The 19,438-nt window shown below is 36.9% G+C and overlaps 1 long non-coding RNA gene across 2 annotated transcripts in view; it reads left to right on the forward strand.

Moving 5' to 3' along the window:
• The window catches only part of LOC105473630 (uncharacterized), a 104,026-nt gene that overhangs the window by 23,615 nt on the left and 60,973 nt on the right, over positions 1-19,438 (forward strand). The window contains exon 6 of one of the 2 annotated variants that reach the window (XR_982360.3): positions 1,783-1,916. The exons of the other annotated variant lie outside the window; for it this stretch is intronic. This is a non-coding gene — a long non-coding RNA (uncharacterized lncRNA). The remainder of the gene's footprint in view (positions 1-1,782; positions 1,917-19,438) is intronic. 2 annotated transcript variants of the gene reach the window in all.

Here is a 19,438-nt window from a genome sequence, read left to right on the forward strand (position 1 = left end):
AACAACAAAATGACATAGAAAGCTCTCTCCTATCAGTATTTTAAATGTAAATGGATTAAACTTCCCAAAGACATTAGATTGGCAGAATGGATTGAAAAAACAATCCAATTATTTGTTTTCTACAAGAGACTCGCTTTAGATTTAAGGACATGCACAGATTGAAAGTGAAAGGATGATAACAAGATAGTTCATGCAAAGAGTAACTAAAAGAGAAGTGGCTATACTACTATCAGACAGAATAAGTTAAAAACTGTGAGGAGAGACAGGAAAGGACAGTGTATAATAATAAAAAGGTCAATTTACTAGAAGATTTAACAGTTATGAACATATAAGCACCAAACATAAGAGCTCCTAACTGCATGAAGCAAACACTGACAGAATTAAAAACAGGTCTTCCTATAATTATAGTAGAAGATGTCAGTGACCAACTTTCAATAATGAATAGAAGGACCAGAGAGAAAATCAATAAGGAAATTGAGGAATTGAAAAACACTAGACTAATTGGGCCTAAGAAAAATAAACAGAACACTCCACCCAACAGCCGAATACACATTTTTCTCAAGTATACATGTAACATTCTCCAGGACCAACTATATTTTGGGACACAAATCAAGTCTTAATGAATGTTAAAATATTGAAATAATACAAAATATCTTTTCCAATCACAATGGGATAAAACTAAAAATTATAGCAAGAAGGAAAAATGGAAAACCTAAAAATATGTGGAAATTAATTAACACACTCTTAAGCAACCAACATGTCAAGAAATCACAAAAGAAATTAGAAAATATATTGAGACAAATAAAAATGAAAATATAACATACTAAAACTTACGAGATGCAGTGAAAGTAGTGCTAAGAGGGAAATTTATGGCTATAAATGCTTGCATTAAAAATATCTCAAATTGACAACCTAAATGTATACCTTAAGGAGCTAGAGAAAGAACAAACTAAACTCAAAACTGGTAAAAGGAAAAAAACGATAAAGCTTAAGGCAGAGAAACAAAACAGATAACAGAAAGATAGGTGAATCAACAACACTAAAAGCTGGTTCTTCAAAAGACTGACAAAATTGACAAGTCTTTAGCTACATTGATTAACAAAGAAAGAAAGAGTCAAATAATGAAATTAGAAAAGAACAAGGGGACACTACAACCAACTTAACAGAAATAAAAAAGATTACAAGAAAGTACTAAGAACATGGTATACCAACAAACCTGATAACTTAGATAAAATGGATAAATTCTGAGAAAAACACTACCTACCAAGACTGAATCATTAAAGAAAATATGAACAGACCTATAACTAGTATGCAGATTAAATCCGTAATCAAACATCTCTCAACGAAGAAAAGCCTAAACCCAGGTGGCATCATTGGTTAATCTATCAAACACAGTGTAAAGACAACGTAACACCAATGATTCTCAAACTCTTTCAAAAAATAGAATAGAATACACTTCCAAATGTATTCTACGAGGCCAGCATTACCCTGATACAAAGACATTACAAGAAAAGGAAACTACAGACCACTATCCCTGATGGAAAATTGTGGGAAAAGGCAGTCATGCACGGATTCTTGTCCTCTGCATAGTCACATAAGACTGGCTGTGAGCCTGGAACATTTCCTTACAGGAAAATAAGGAGCCCTTGCAGCTTGTGCTGGGCATTATTTGGGTGTTTGGGAATATCTTTCCCTGTTGCAGGATTGGTGTATACTCCTTTGTTCTGCTTAAGCATGTGTGTCACTGGAGCCCAGGCTCACCCCTCACTTTTTATATTTCAGACCCCATGGGGAAGAGGTCAAGATTCTTCGCTTGCAGTAGACAGTTTCCTTGCATTAGTTGTGAGGCAAAATCTGTTGGCCATGAAGGACCCTTGCTTGCCATTTAAGCTGATATTTTTCTGCCTGTTCTTTACGTAAGTAAAGCATTGCTCCATCCAATGCCTGTGTAAGCTGTGCCTTTCTTGGCAATTTTCTTGCAAGTTGGAAGATACATGCAAACCATCCAGGAGTTTGATGTCCTAAAACTGCTACTCATGGTGATAGGCAACAGACGTTATTTGCTTCACAATACTGGCACAAAAATCCTCAATAAAATACTAGCAAAGAGAATTCAACAGCATACCAAAAGAATTGTATGACTTGTCCAATTGAGATTATTCCTGAAATGCAAGGATAATCAAATATATGAAAATCAGTCACTATAATATACCACATTAGCAAAATGAAGAAAAAACCCATATGATCATCTTGATTGATGCAGAAAAAGCATTTCACAAAATTCAACACCCTTTCATGATAAAAAAAAAAAAAAAACTAAATGTTTAGAGAAAGTAGCAAACTACCATATAGAAAGGAAACTAATGAATAGAGAGAAACCAACCAAACATAAGAAGGCCATATATTTAAAAACAGCTAATATCATGCTCAATGGTAAAATACTGAAAACTTTTTCCTTAAGATTAACAAGACAAGGATGTCTGCTTTGCCACTTCTATTTAACATAGTGTGAAAATCCTAGACAGAGCAAATAAGCATAAATAAATAAGTGGCATCCAATTGGAAAGGTTGAAGTAAAATTATCTCCATTTATAGATGACATGATCGTGTATGTAGAAAACCCTAAAGATTCCATTAAAAACCCTATCAGAATAAGTGAATTCAGCAAAGTTGCAGGAGAGAGTATCAACACAAAATTCAGTTGATTTCTAGACACAATCCAAAAAGGCAATTAAGAAAACAATTCTGTTTGTAATAGCATCAAAAAGAATACTTAGAATAAACTTAAACTAGGAAATCTACAAAATGTAGCTGAAAGAAACTAAAGAAAATACAAGTGGGAAGATGGCCTTTGCTCATGAATTGGAGGGCTTAACATTTTTATGAGATCAATACTACCCCCTAAGTGATTTATAGATTTTTAAAAATTCTAATCAAAATCCCAATAGTTTTTTGTAAGAAATAGAAACATTCTTTCCAATTTGGTATGGGATATCAAGAGATGCCAAATAGCCAACACAATCTTGAAAAACAAAGCTGGAGGTCTCACATTTTTAAATTTCAAAGCTGCAAAGGTATAGGAGTCGAAACAATGTGGTACTGGCATAATGACAGACATGTAAACCAATGGAATAGAATATAAACAGCCCAGAAATAAACCCTTGCATATATGTTCAAATAATTTTTGACAAAGGTGTTAAGACTATTTAATGGGGAAAGAATAGTCTTTTCAACATTCAGTGTTGGGAAGCTGGATATCCACATGCAAAAGAATGAGACTGGGCACTACAATCTTATGTAATCTAATCATATACATTGAATCATGTACATGACCATTACTAATCATTAGAGATATGCAAATCAAAAACACCATGAGAAACCATGGTAGAGACCATGCAGTCTCTACCTTGCTGGCTTTGAAGAAGCAAGCTGCCATATTGTGAACTGCCTACTGGTGATGCAACAGGGACTGGGAGATAACCTCTGGCTGATAGCTAGTGAGCAACTATGATCACTGGTCTGGCCACTTGCAAGGAACTGAATGCTGCTAAAGGCCATGTGAGTTTGCAAGGGGATTTTTCCTCAGATGAGACCACACTCCTGTCTGACATCTTGATTGCTGTCTTGCAGAGGACCTAGCTAAGTTGTACTCAAACTTCTGACCCACAGAAACCAAGATAATAAATGTGTTTTGAGCTACTAAGTTTGTGGAAATATTGTTATGCTGTAACAGACAACTCATATATTGGGAAAGAATAATAACTGGGGCCTATATACTGAACTATTCCTAAAGCTCACACAGGGTTGGAAATTGAGCTTTCTCAGCTAGAGTAAAGAGATGATTTTCTATGCTGAGGAAATTCAATAGAGAATCAAGAAAGGCCAGGACTTAGAAGTGCAGCAAAATTAGCCCCAGAAAAATATTGGCTACTTTAAGCCTGAAATAAGCTTAAAAACAAATCTTGGAAAAAAATGAAAGTAATATTTAAGTAATAAATTGCCTGCCAGAGAAAGTCCCAGGAATCTAAAGAAACATCATAAACCCAAGCACTCTAAAATATAAAATTTACAATATTCATTATCCAATTGAAAAAATACTAGACATACAAAGAAGCAGGTAAACATGACCAATGATCAGGAGAAAAATCACTCAATAGAAACAGACCCATAAATAACAGAGTAATGGAACTAGCAGACAAGAATCGTAAAAGAGCTATTAAAACTACCTAAAGGATATAAGAAGCATTAACATAACAAGGGGAGAAATAGAATATTTAAAAAGTATAACCAAATGGAAATTTTAAAGATGAAAAAATACAATAGAAAATAATATTTCAATAGATGGGATTGCAAGCAGAAGAAAAAATTCATAAATATAAACACATAGCAGATTTTATCAAAATGGATGCATACAGAGAAACAAAACACCCCTCAAAATCAGAGTCTCAGTCAAATATAGAATGTATTAAGTATGTATATTGGGAGACAGTAGGGTATAGAATAATGACTGAAAAATTTTAAATTTGATGAAACGAGGGCAATGACTAAAATTTTTCTAATTTTATGAAAACTATAAACCTAGTTTCAAGAAACTCAATGAACCACCAGCAGGATGGACACACACACACACACACACCCCCCCACCCACTAACATCCTTCCACACAAAAAACACATACACAGCATAATCAGATTGCTAGAAACTAGCTATCTAAAATGTAGCCAGAGGAAAAAAGACACAGTATGTAAAGAGCAAGAAATATATTAAAAAAAAAAAAAAACAGGCTTCCTGTCATAAGTAATGCAAACCAGAAACCAATGGAACAACATCTTTAAGGTGCGAGGCCAGAATAAAATATGCAATGAAAATATCATTTTAAAAAAAGGCAAATAAAAACTTTTTCAGACACACAAAACCTGGGAGAATTCATCATCAGTTGAGATTTTTGTGTTTTTTCATACACTGAGTACTCTGGGATTATATCCTGTTCATTTTGAACACTATGCAACCATAAAAAAGATATAGTCTTTTAAAAACGTGATTCTGAAACAACAAACAGGATATTCATATTAAAAACAACAAGAACAATAAATTTTGATTACTCATACAATTCACCAAAACTAACTTGAAATATATCATATAAATAAACATAAATAATAAACTATATAAAAAGGACATGTAAGAGCATTAAGAAGTCAAACAAAAAAAGGGAGATATTTGAACGAACAATTCACAAGAGATGATATAAGATGGCCAATTCATAAAAATGCTTAACATAATTAATCATCTGAGAAATGCAAATTAAAATCACAATGAGATATCATCATTACATCAGTTAAAATGCAACACCTAACAACATAAAATTTCAGTGGAGATGCAGAGCAACTGGAACTCTGACATATCGTTGATGGGAGTGTGAAATTATACAACCACTCTGAAAGACCATTCTGGCTGTTTCTTATAGAGTTATACACACACTTAGTATTTCACATATCAATTTCACTCCTAGGCATTATCAAAAAAGTGTATTTCGTGGCCCGGCACGGTGGCTTAGCCTGTAATCCCAGCACTTTGGGAGACTGAGGCGGGCGGATCACCATGTTAGGAGAGCAAGACTATCCTGGCCAACATGGTAAAACTCAGTCTACTAAAAATACAAAAAATTAGCCGGGTAGGGTGGTGCACGCCTGTAATCCCAGCTACTCCAGAGGCTGAGGCAGGGGAATAGCTTCAACCCGGGAGGAGGAGGTTGCAGTGAGCCGAGATTGCATCACTGCACTCCAGCCTGGCGACAGAACGAGACTCCGTCTCAAAATAAAAACGAAAGTGTGTTTCCTCACAAAAGACATTAAAAATATTTGTGATAGCCCAAATCTGGAAACAACTCAAAGTTCATCGATTTGTATAAATGGAATTTTGGTATAGATATACAATAGACTACTACTCAGCAATAAAATATGACATACTGGTAAGTGAAATAATATGGGTAAATATAAAAAATATCATGCTAAAGGAAATAAGTGAGCTGTAAAAGACTATAAATATATGATTCCTGCATAATAGATGATTCCATGTATAAGAAATTCTAGAAAACACAAAATTATAGCAAGTAAAAATAGATCTATCAGTGGTTGCCTGAGACTGGGGGAGAGGGAATTTAGAAAAACCTAAGAAAGGGCCGGGCGCAGTGGCTCACGCCTGTAATCCCAGCACTTTGGGAGGCCGAGGCGGGCGGATCACGAGGTCAGGAGATAGAGACCATCCTGGTTAACGCGGTGAAACCCCGTCTCTACTAAAAATACAAAAAAGAAAAAAAAAATAGCCGGGCGTGGTGGCGGGCACCTGTAGTCCCAGCTACTTGGGAGGCTGAGGCAGGAGAATGGTGCGAACCCGGGAGGCGGAGCTTGCAGTGAGCCCAGATCACAGCACTGCACTCCAGCCTGGGTGACACAGCGAGACTCCATCTCAAAAAAAAAGAAAAGCCTAAGAAAGATTTTTGAGTTAATGTATATGTTCTATAGCTTGATTTTGATGGTTTTTATCAAAAACCATGGATAAAATGGAAAACTCATTAAACTGTATACTTTATATGAGTGGATTTTATTTTATAAAAATTATACCTCAGAGTTGATTTTTAAAAATTTGAAAATTAGAGATAAAGAGTTAAAAAATAAATATCATTACCCCATCAAACCTCCAATAAAATTAGAAAAGAAAAACAATTATTCACAGACAACATAATTGTTACTTAGAAAATATAAGAGACTACACAAACTTCGAATTGGTGGTAATGTGACAATTAGTAAATCAATCAGAATATGTAATAATATTACACTAGTGATTGATTATTATAATGATGGTGGTGATAAGATGTCATCCATAATAGCAACAAAACTATATGTCACCTACAAATAAAGATAATAAAATATGTACAAACATGTTAATGGAAAAAATTATAAATCTTTATTGAAAAACTTAGAAAAACATAGATGAAGCCCTAAATGGAGAAACACCTTATTTGTGTTTAAGAGTACAATATCATCATATAATAATTCTCCTCAAATTCAAAGACATTTCTATCAAAACTTCAGCAGAGTATATCATGGAATTTGATTCATTTGTATGAATTTGATCATCATATTTATACAAAAGAGTAAAAACATTTATTTCAGGACTTATTCCAAGGCTATTGTAATTCAAACAGAATAGAACAGAATCAAAAGTCCAAAAACAGATTTATGTACATATGAGAATCTGAAATATGACATAGACAACATTAAAAATGAGGAAATAGTTGTTCAATAAATTGTTCTGGAACAATTGGCTCTCCATATGGAACAATAAGTAAAATTAGATCTTGCTTTACATGCACGCACACACGCATGCACACACACACACAATTTAGATAGATTAATGATTTAAATGTAAAAAATGCAAAATTGTAAAACTTTTATAAGAAAGTTTAAGGAAATGTCTCATGGCATCAAAGTTGGGAAATGGCTGGCATAAGTTGTACAGACTCTAAAGGAAAAGAGTAATAACAATTTCATTAGAATTACATTTTCTCTATCACAAAAGATACCATAAGGAAAGGCTTAAGGCAATGTGTCCATAATTTAGAACATCATAATCTTTGAAAAAAGAGGAAGAAAAATAAGCCATATTTCCTGCCAAATTATTATCTCCTTTCAGAACACCCTTTTGAATTTCATAAGGAACAATGGTAAAAGAAACTTCTCAGGATTACATCAATCAGAATATTTTTAGTTTTTATACTCATCTAATGATTGGGTTGTAATTTGTTCCTTCTCTGATTTTTGCCTCCTTCTACTTTCTTCTCACATGCTACTTTCATCTTTCTTCCCAGTCTGCATGATTTCCTTGCTCTTACTCTAGTCTTTCCTATCTGGTCCACAGCTGAAACAAAATGTCCTGTTTTGAACTGTATTGAACCTCAATGAAGGAATTTATTTCATGGAATTTTTACACTAAACAACTTTTCTACATGGATAGCAGTCTTATGACTCTGACAATAACCATATCTTAATCTCTTAACTGCAGAAAAAGCTCGACATCTTCTCAGATCATATTGGAAAGTTTTTTAATGGCCGACTGTCACTGCTGTACCTCAGAGTCTTTCTCCAAGGCTCGAAATATCATTGCCCCAAGCAGACATACTATGTAGGCAATTATTAGTATGCCTTTGTGGACTTTGCTGTTTATCTCTTTCTTATACCCTGGAATGAGGGTTAGAAGAATTCACATCACTTTATGTCCTCCCAAAAGAAACCCAATACAACAAAGCCAAACTAACTTTTCAGATAGGCAATGTGAATTCCCTCACGTTTATTAACATACCTTTAAACAACTATACAAAAGATACCAATTCCTAGTCATGGAAGCAGAAAAATGACTCCACTTTGCCTCTAACTATAAACCTCCTTATTCTTAAAAAGATGATAAACTGTGCTATTTTTGTAGATAGAAAAATATTGGAGGGTCAAAGCTGGCCAAGTGGCTCAGTTGTTTATTCAGCCTCCATAGACGAAATTTTATCATGGAGTTACATGTTGGAGTATGTCAACAAATATTTTTAAAAGAGTACATGTTAATGCTTTCATTTTCTGATAAAGTAGATTAAGTTAGACCACACTCTACTAGTTACTAGTGGTGTAAACTCAGGCCAGTTATGTATCCTCGCTGTGTGTATTAGTCTGTTTTCACACTGCTGTAAAGATACTATCCGAGACTGGGTAATTTATAAAGAAAGGAGGTTTAATAGACTCACAGTTCCACATGGCTGGGGAGGTCTCGGGAAACTTTCAATCATCCCAGAAAGGGAAGCACCTTCTTCACGTGGTGGTGGGAAAGAGAAAAAGAGCCCAGGGCAACTGCCATTTATAAAACCATCAGATCTCGTGAGACCTCCCTCACTATCACGAGAACAGTATGGGGGAAACTGCCCCCATGATCCAATCACCTTCCACTAGGTCCCTCCCACATCACCTGGGGATTATAATTGAAGATGAGATTTAGGTGAGGACACAAAGCCTACCCATATCACTCTGTTTCAGATCATCACCTGTAAAATGGAGATTAAAAATAGCTACTTGATAGAGTTACTATAAAGATTGAATTAGTATATTTGAATGCTTAGAGTAAGGGATAGCAAATAGAAAATGCCCGACAAAGCTAGCAGCCAAAGAATTGGTAGCGTTTGCAGCAGTAGCAATAGTAGTAGTAGCAGGAGAAGGAGGAGTATCCACTCTCCCTTCCAATTCCTGCACCCCTTTGCCTTGCAAAGCACGAGGCGGAAAGAACAAAATAGTTGTTGGTATGATTAACAAGATTCTTCTCTTGAGGAGGTCAGGTTCTAACATTAAGAAAGGTGAACAGCCTATGTGGGTTATATGGCTCTGGGGCAATATCTTGAGGCAGGGATTCCTGATTTGAAAGTAGTACTGCTCTCGACTCTGCCTCCTCACAGCTTCTTCCACTTTAGAGAATGGGGCAAATCTCAGCAGCACTGAGGTGAACTTTCTTTCCCGGTGAGGACTTTAAGAATGAAAACACCTGGTTTTATTTTGTATGTGATGTTCAGAACTTTAAGACATCATTACAAGAACAGGCACATTTTGCCGGGCGCAGAAGCTCATGCCTGTAATCCCAGCACTTTGGGAGGCTGAGGCGGGCAGATCACTTGAGGTCAGGAGTTCAAGACCAGCCTGGCCAATATGGTGAAACCCCGTCTCTACTAAAAATACAAAAATTAGCTGGGCGTGGTGGCAGGCACCTGTAATCCCAGTTGCTCAGGAGGCTGAGGCGAGAGACTCTCTTAAACCCAGGAGGTGGAGGTTGCAGTGAGCCGAGATTGGGCCACTGCACTCCAGCCTGGGTAACAAGAGTGAAACTCTGTCTCAAAAAAAAAAAAAAAAAAAAAAAACCAACCAAGCAAATTTTAACACCTATAATCCCAGCACTTTAGGAGGCTGAGGCAGGCGGATCACTTGAGACCAGCCTGGCCAACATGGTGAAACCCCATCTCTACTAAAAATACAAAAATTAGCCAGGCATTGTGGCCTATGCCTGTAATCCAGCTACTCGGGAGGCTGAGGCAGGAGAATTACTTAAACCCAGGAGGCAGAGGTTACAGAGAGCCAAGACTGTGCCACTTGACTCCATCCTGAGCAACAGAGTGAGACTTTGTTTCAAAAAAGAAGAAAAAAGAACATTTTAAAAGCAGTATCTTTTCAATAACCAAAATGTACCCATAATAAATTATACTATTAAACATGTTATAGCCATAGTTATTGGTATACATTTTCAGTGTAAAATAATACATTTAATCAAACTGCCAGTCAATTCAGAATAACAGAAAAACAGTACAGCCTCACCTGAGCAGCCATTTTACTTTTAATTTCTACCAGAATAACAGTATGCTTTTATCTATTATCTTCTATGTCAAGGTTTAAACTAACAGTAGGTCTTGTAACTGAAAAAACAATAGATACCTGAGTTAAACCCCCATAGAGTATTTCTTAGGTTTCTCTGGCATCAATAAAACACTTTGAAGTAGGAACAATCAAATACTAGGTTGGTGCAAAAGTAATTGCGGTTTTTGCCAATACTTTTAACGGCAAAATAACCCCGCAATTACTTTTGCACCAACCTAATACTTTCAGGAAGCATTAGAAGAGCATTGAAAACAAAAGCATCTTTTTTGGCAATATTCTACAAAAAGGTCTTTGTTGATCTGTTGGGGCTAAGACAGTACCCTGGGAAAACACTCTAGCATTTGAGGGTTTACTTTTCAGTAGTCATACCATTAACCTAAGGCTGCTCCACACCATTCCTGTCAACAAAAACCAGGCCCCCACTCTAGTGAAGCCTTTTCAAAGTAATCCTACTGCCAGACTGAAGATTCTGATGATTCAAACCCAGGGGACAGCTGGTCAGAAATGGACATTTTGAGCCTGTTGAAATGATCCTATCACCACTCCACAGTTCCATCTGGAACCTTGAGAATGGCTGGTTCTACACACAGTCTTCTCCCCATTATTACCACATCTCTCCAGTTCGTGTGGCCCAGCAACTGCAAGCCTGTGATTCACAATCCTTCTGCACCCAGATTTTCCTGAACTGCTGCATTTTTGCTGTGATATCATCCAGCTCAACCTTCCTGGTCTACAGTCTCCCATGACTCTTTACCTGGCAATGATGTGGCTTGCCTCCTATAGCCAGTGAATCTCTTTATAGCTCTTTCAGGTTGGTGCAACAGTAATTGCCCTTTCAGACTACTCACTCATGCTCAATATCACACCAAGTGTCTGTGCTTAGCTGTGTTTTTCCCACCCTTCTCCACTTGCTGAAATACTCTTATAACCTTCCAGAAGTGGCTAACTTACATTATCTGTGATACCTTCTCTGATCTTCTTTAATCAGAAATAAGGTTCTCTGCTAACTCGGTTATAGCACTTATTTGTACATATTAGAGTACAATCCCCTAAAGAAGATCTGGGTAGACTATCTTATTCAAGGCTTTATACCTCCTTCAAATGCAGAACAGTGCTTTACATCCTCAATAAATGCTTCTTGGATGCAATTGAATAACTTATATATAATTCATATTATTGATAAGCTTTTATATTTTTCCCCTCTAGATTAAAATATTCAGAAGCAATATAAAATGTTGCAAAAATCGTGGGCTTTCAAGTTTTTCAGCATTGGGTTTGACCCTTGGCTCAGTCACAATCTATCTTGTGACCTTACATAGGTAACTTCTTTGAACCTCAGTTTTCTTATCTATAATGTAGATTTCATCATATCTGCCACACCCCAATCATTTTGGATTTAAGTTCCTGCATAGAATGCCTGAAACAAAATAATTTCTCAATAAACAGCTTTTATGACTTTTATAACTAGTAACAATTCTCTTTAGGCAGAAAGAGTCTTCATGGCATATTTTATGGTGACTTCCCCATAGTGTTTATTTAAAAAACTTTGTTGAGTGAATGAAAAATATGGTAATGCCTAAACTTGGAGCCTGAGTCTTGGCTAGAAGTTTCTGGGAATTAGTCTGTGAGAAACACAAATGGGTCATTTCCTCTTTTCTTGAATTTCAAGAAACTAAGTGAGTTTCTTCTTTTGTTAATTTGTCCTTTACTGCTGTGAACTAGGAATGGGATAGCTATATATTTTGAGTGTATGAACCTAGAGTGTATCACTAAAACACTCGAGGAAACTGATATGGTTTGGCTCTGTGTCTCTACCCAAATCTCATCTTGAATTGTACTCCCATAATTCCCACGTGTTGTGGGAGGGACCCAGTGGGAGATAATTAAATCATTCTCCCATACTGTTCTATTGGTGGTGAATAAGTCTCATGAGATCTGATGGTTTTAAAAATGGTAGTTTTCCTGCATAAGCTCTCTCTTTTTGCCTGCTGCCATCCATGTAAGACATGACTTGCTCCTCCTTGCCTTCTGCCATGATTGTGAGGCCTCCCAAGCCATGTGTAACTGTAATTCCATTAAACCTCTTTTTTCCCAGTCTCAGGTATGTCTTTACATACTAATACAGAAATGTTGGCACTGTCCCAGGTTCCAGGTTTTCATTAACATGAGCAACTCTAAACTTAGACCAATCTTTATGGCCATTCCATACCATGTAGAAAGAGGCTACAGTGTCCCCATATTCAAATGACTGCCCTAGTAGCAAATTACTCTGGTGGAGCAAAGCAGAAGGACACTTCTGATTTGGCAGTGTTACCTGCATTGCAGTGCTAGGATACACTGGAGAGTGACATGTGTCAGCTTGTTGCACATGAAAGGTTCCACATGCTTTGTATGCTATGCACAAAGTTGGAACTCTAAGGAAAAAAATAACATGGTTTTGCTTTTTATCTTGTAATAATAATAACAAAATGGAGAAAGAGGAGGAAGAAGAAGAAGGAGGAGGAGAGGAGGAGGAGGATTGAGAGGAGGTAGAAGGAGGAGAAGGGGAAGAAGAAGAAGAGCAGGAGGAGAAGACGAAGAAGGAGGAGGAGGAGGAGGGAAAAGGGAAGGGGAAGGGAAGGAGAAGGGGAAGGAGAAGGAGAAGAAGAATAAATGCTTTGTTGAGTGCTTGCTATGTGCCAGGTACTGCCTTAAACATTTTTCATGATGGAATCTCTGTTAATCATCATAACACCCTATGAAACAATTAATTTGAATACCCTCCATTACAGATGAAGAAATGGAAGTTTAGATATATTAAGAAATTAGTCCAAGATCACAGAGCTATCATTATAGCTTTAGTGAAGTTGAGACTCAAACTAATGTCTAGTTAGCTCTCAACTTATGTGTGCCCTTCACTGCTATTTATTCATCTATTAAATATTCATTAAGCATTTATTTATTATATGGTAATAAATGTTCTAGCATGAAAAATATAACCGTGGACAAAATAGACAAAAATTCCTACCCTCATGAAGCTTACATTCTAATGGGGGAATTCAAATAATAAACAAAAGTTCACATAAGGAAAATAGAATGTCAGATGATGAATAATGCTCTGGAGAAAAGTGGAACCAAGAAGGGAGATGGGAGGTGTGGGGCTAGGGCTGCCATTTTAAAAGGGGTAAATGGGGTTGTAATGGAATACTGCACTGACAAGATAAAAGCTGAGCAAAAACCTAAAATGTTGAGAGAGGGAGCTAGGGGGATCTGAGGATAAGCTTTCAAGGCTATGTAAGCAGCAAGTGAACAGGCCCACAAGCTGCAATAGTTTTAATTTGTTTTAACCTGTGTGAAAAATAAGGGAGCTGGAGTAGTTGGAGCAGATTTAGTGCAAGAAGAATAGGTATTCTTGAAAATCAGGGTGCAGTTTTGAAGGAGAGAAGGCATGGATACTATATGATCAAACACACTAGGTAGCACATATGGGATCTGTGGAAGAAATTCATATGAAAAATAAATGTACAGAGAATATCTGTGGTTTACTTCCAAGGAGTTGAACTAGGAGTAGGAAGAAAGGATAGGATGTAGCTTATACTTTTCATTTAACACATTTCTGTACTTACAATTTTTATAACAAGCACGTATTTCAATTTTAAAGTGTTTAAATAAAGGAATGAATATTCACATAAATGTGTGTAAGTACATGCACAGGGATATTTGTTGCTGTTTATAATAACAATTAATTGGGAGCTGCTTTTTAAAAATGGACTATCCATATGAGGAGATATAAAGATAATGGTAAAGTGATCTACATGTTTACTTTGAAAGGAGTATATGAGCTAGGACTCAAAACACTGGAGTGTGGGCCAGGCGCGGTGGCTCATGCCTGCAATCTGAGCACTTTGGGAGGCTGAGGTAGGAGGATCACTTGAGTCCAGGAGTTAGGTACCAACCTGGGGAACACAGTGAGACCTTGTCTCTACAAAAAATAAATAAAATTAACCAGGCATGGTGTCATGTGCCGGCGGTCCCAATTACTCAGGAGGCTGAGGTGGGAGGATCATTTGAGCCCCGGAGTTCGAGGCTGCAGTAAGCTGCGATATTGCCACTGCACTCCAGCCTGGGTGACAGAGCACGACCCTGTCTCAAAAACAAAACAAAACAGAACACTAGAGTGTGAAGTTTGTATAAGTAAGTAAATGTGCCAATTTATTTATGTGTCAGTGTAGAAATTTCCTTTGAAAAGTTATTCGTACAATAATAACAGAACACACTGGAAACTTTATTATTATGGAACTAGATTCATAATGGAACAAATGCTGAACTATTAAGTAGTCATTTGAAAATACTGCACAGATCGATAGTTAGCATAACAATGCATGCAATATACTTTAAATGGAATAAAAGCAGGCTTTAGAATTGTAGGTATGGAATGATTCCATTTTTGTGAAGAGAATCTAGAAAGTAAGCTCCGTGTAAAGAGAGGCTTTTCTTCAATGCTATATTCCTTACACCTAGTTTCTAGTGCTTGGAAAACACAAAATGAATATCTGTTGAATGTTGAAGCAGTAAATAAAAGCGTGCCTCCACGCACAAAATTACAAAGCAAAAAGTCCTATCTCAATATGTTAACAAAATGGTTTTGATGTTTTTTTTCACAATTATCTGTATTTCCCTATTTTTAAAATAACATGTAACAAAAATGTTACTTTCACTTAATGTTTATTTAAAGGTTGTAAGTTTCAAGGCTAAGAGTTTAGAAAATATCCATTATCAGGAATAACTATAACTCATTACCTATCTAGGACTCAGAGGGTTGAACGTGCACTCAACAGCACCATCTGCTATAATTGTGTGGCCACAGAAGCTTTTGCAAGGGGTTGATAAGGGGAGACTGAACAAATAAAAGTTACAAATAAAGCAGAGTTGCTAAGCCTCAAAAATTTGTAGGGTGCTGTTGTTCTAGAATAAACACAGAGAGAAGATGACCGTATCATTTGGGAATTTGACATGTGCCATTAGTCTTGATTTAGCTTTATTTAGATGCTGTGCTTGCAAATTGGGTAGCTGTCCTTTGTGGACTAAACAGAATTCCCCAGGTGTAGGTGTGATTTGCATATGATTTACTCAATTATGAATTTTCTGTTGAAAAGTGATGGCTTTATTAAAATAGGAGGAACTGAACGTGGACTTGTCAGTCTGCCTGAATAGGCAGAGGAATAAGGCAGAGACTGCATTTCCACTGGGGCCAGCAAGGAAGAACAGATGGAGCTGGGCCAAAGTTAGTTGGCAGTTTTTTCCAGAAGGTTAAAAAAATAAAAGTCCAGAGATAACCAACTTCAGCAAGAGGCTATAGGGACATCCTTTCTTAGGTTTCAGGCGTACGCAAGAAATTTTTTTTAAAAATGTTTGCTGGCCTTTTGTAATTACCACAACATGAAAGGCAATGAACTAAAGTTATATGAGTCCCAAGATTTGGGGGAATGTTTCTATTTTTTTTTTTCCACTGTGTCAAACGTATACATTTAATTGACTTTGTCATATCACCATATTTGATCCTTTTCATTCTTCTAACATTTTCTTTTAGCCAAATTTTTTTTTATTCTTCATGTATGCCTTTGCTGGTATTGCTTTACCTTGTTTTTTAAAAAAATCTTTTAACTTTCTTTGCCTTATTTACCAATCAAATTATTATTTTTTATTTTATATAAAATTTTTACCTTACCATATTATCTTGCTAATATGTCCTCTTAGATAATTTCATTCTTCTATCAAAATGTAATCTCAGCATCCCATTTACCAGCGTGATGTATGGTCACATTTCCTTTATTTATTTATTTATTTATTTATTTGAGACAAGGTCTCCTTCTGTTGCTCAGGCTGGAGTGCAGTGGAGTGATCTTGGCTCACTGCAACCTCTGCCTCCCAGGTTCAAGCGATCCTCCCACGTCTGCCTCTCGAGTAGCTGAGACAACAGGTATGCACCACTACACCTGGCTAATTTTTGTACTTTTTTGTAGAGATGGGGTTTCACCATATTGTCCAGACTGATCTCGAACTCCTGAGCTCAAGCAATCCACCCACCCTGGCCTCTCAAAGTACTGGGATTACAGGCATGAGCCACCACACCCAGCCCACATTTCTTTTAAATGTGCCCATTAAATCACTAGAATCCCACCTGCGCCTTCTCTCCTATAATACCCAGAAGTCTCAGGATGCTCGATCTTTATCTCATTCAGGAGGTTGGTCCCTGATTCCCATTCCCAGTCATTGCTATATGCATCCAAGGTGCTCCATGTGAAATCTGACTTATGCTTCCAATTTACAATGTTTGAATATACAGCTCCTTCACCTGAAGGACCAGGTGAAGTTCTACCATTCACTGCATCACCCAGAACAACTTGTGCAGATAATGGCTGTTGCCTACCCAAAAGCCATTCCCCTTTCCTACTCTCTTGCTAGTATGTAATCCTACCCGATAGGGAACAATGGGAAATATATCGGGGCTTCAGGAAAAGATTTTTCTTAGTAAGAAGTGGTGCATGGGAGGAAAAGCAACTTTCCATACACATTGAATGTGGTCACATCTCCAAGTGATGCCTGGAACTACTGCCACCATCATGAGACAATGAGGGGAGATGTTGTCAACATGCTGAGAATGGTGAGAGAAAAGATTGGAAGGATCTGGCTTCATTGCTGCATATTAGTTTGCTGAACCAAATCTGGAACCACTGTGCCTCTGAGCTTCTCATGGAAAGTAATACTTATTACTTAAGCCAATGTTAGCTGGGTCATTCATAGCCAAAAGCATCCTAACTGGGACATACTGTCTCTGTGGGAAGGTTCACCATTGCAGGGGTCAACCGCTAACTGCAGCTCTTTTCCACCTTCATGGTGATTTTATTTACGGGCCTCAATCGCATTTTACTGCTACTTAGATAAGCCACCATAATTCTCCCCAACAAGTTTCAGTAGCTGTCAATCACTGATAGGAGTCAGATTCTTGTTCCTCACCTCTCACCAAATGTTTGTACTCATGCAAATTTGCCTACAAATTCCTAAGCAACTGTCAAGTTCATTGTCTTGGTCCATTTTGTATTGCCGTACAGGAATACCCAAGGATGGGTAATTTATAAATAAAAAGGGACTATTTGGCTCACAGTCCTGATGGCTGAAAAAGTTTGAGATTGGGCATCTGCATCTGGTGAAGGCCTCAGGCTGTTTCTACTCATGGAGGAAGGTTAAGGGAAATTGACTTGTGCAGAAATCACATGTGTACAAAGAAAGGAAGCAAGAGAGAGAGAGAGGTGAGGTGCCAGGCTCTTTTTAACAACCAGCTGTCATGGAAACTAATAGAGTGAGAACTCACTCGCCCCGGAGGGAGGGTATTAATCTGTTCATGAGGGATTCACCCCCGACCCAAACACCTTCCATGGTGCCCCACCTCCAACACTGGGGATCAAATTTAAACAAGAGATTTGGTGGGGACAAACAAACCATATCCAAACTACAGCACTCATTATGTCAGATTTTCTTGCAGAATAAAAATGCAAAATGTCTCCTCACTATGCATCTGCTACACAATAACTTTCTTCCTAATTATAGAAGCAAAGTATGTTCATATAAAGAACCAGAAAACACAAAAAGATGAAAAGACAAGAATTTCAATATACCATCCAGAAACATGTTCATTTCGGTATTTTTCTTTTGAATCTTATACAACTGAGATCATACTGCATCTACCATTTTGTATCCTGATTTATTCACTTAACATTATATTGTTTTTCATTTTGCATTACTATTCTTCAAAAATCACGATGTTTAATTTTGGAAAATATCCTATTATGAGGATGTACCCAAATATATTTAATCAATTCTATTATATAAAAAGAAGATATATAATATAGATTTTAAATCTATGGGTTCTGGAACCAAAATCCCAACTCCAATTTTTATTAGATTTGTGACCTTCAGCAAGTCACTTAACCTTTTGGAGGCTTGGGTTTCTCATCTCCAAAACGGGTATGTAACAACACCTACCTGTTAGGCTTGTTGTGAGAAACAAGAGAGCTTAGTAGGATCTGGTACAAAGTTAATATTCAATAAGATTTGTTATTGTTATTATTATTATAAAAAATGTTAGGTTATTTTCCATTTTCCCAAATGTAAATAGGACATCTATGTCTCAAAACATCCTTGAACATACATCACTTTTTGCATCTGATTAATTTTTGGAATCATTTCCTAGAAAGGGAATTCTTGGTTAAAGCCTATTTGATTTTGATAATTTATCAGATTTTTATAAAGATGAAAAAGAAAATTCAAGCCTCAAGGGGGAAGAGTGAAAAGAATACATTCCCTGAGCAAAGTAAGTATTTTCCTACTCCCCGTCCCAACATTGTAGGGCAGATTCACCCATTTCCTTAAAAGTTGAGCTTTCTGTCCTTAAATTGAAGTGAAGAAGTTCATCCATAGGTCAAAATTAGCCCTTAACATAATAATGGGTCTGTTTTGGGCACTACTCAGATGGCATGCTGGAACGGTATTTTCTTTTTCAGTTACAGATTCTCACTTTCCTTTTTGAAAAGAAATGTGATTAAGCAAAAATCCATGCTCTTTTATTTATACAATTATTAAAAACTCATGGGAGCACAAGAAGTGGCTAAGAGGGTCCTTTCTGGAAGGACCCTCATTGTAGCTCCCCAGGTATAATTTTAATGAGCAATTAAGGAGTCTCGTCAATCAATTGTCAATTTCCTCAGGTATACTTTTCATTCATTCTACATTCTGATTGAGTTTGTTAGCGTATCTTTAGCTGCCTGTTTACCACTACTTCTAAGAAAGGCCACAGCCTCTGTCCTGAATTCTTAGTTACTGGTCCATGAATACTCGACCCATGATGGCAGACAATGAGAAAATAATGAAAGGAAGAATGCACCTTCTGTCTTCCCTGCTCAGAAAATCCCTTCACCAGACTCACTTCTCCTACCTAATCCTTTGAAT

Source organism: Macaca nemestrina, chromosome 7 (genome assembly GCF_043159975.1).
Source record: "Macaca nemestrina isolate mMacNem1 chromosome 7, mMacNem.hap1, whole genome shotgun sequence".
In the NCBI taxonomy this organism is placed as follows: Eukaryota; Metazoa; Chordata; class Mammalia; order Primates; family Cercopithecidae; genus Macaca; species Macaca nemestrina.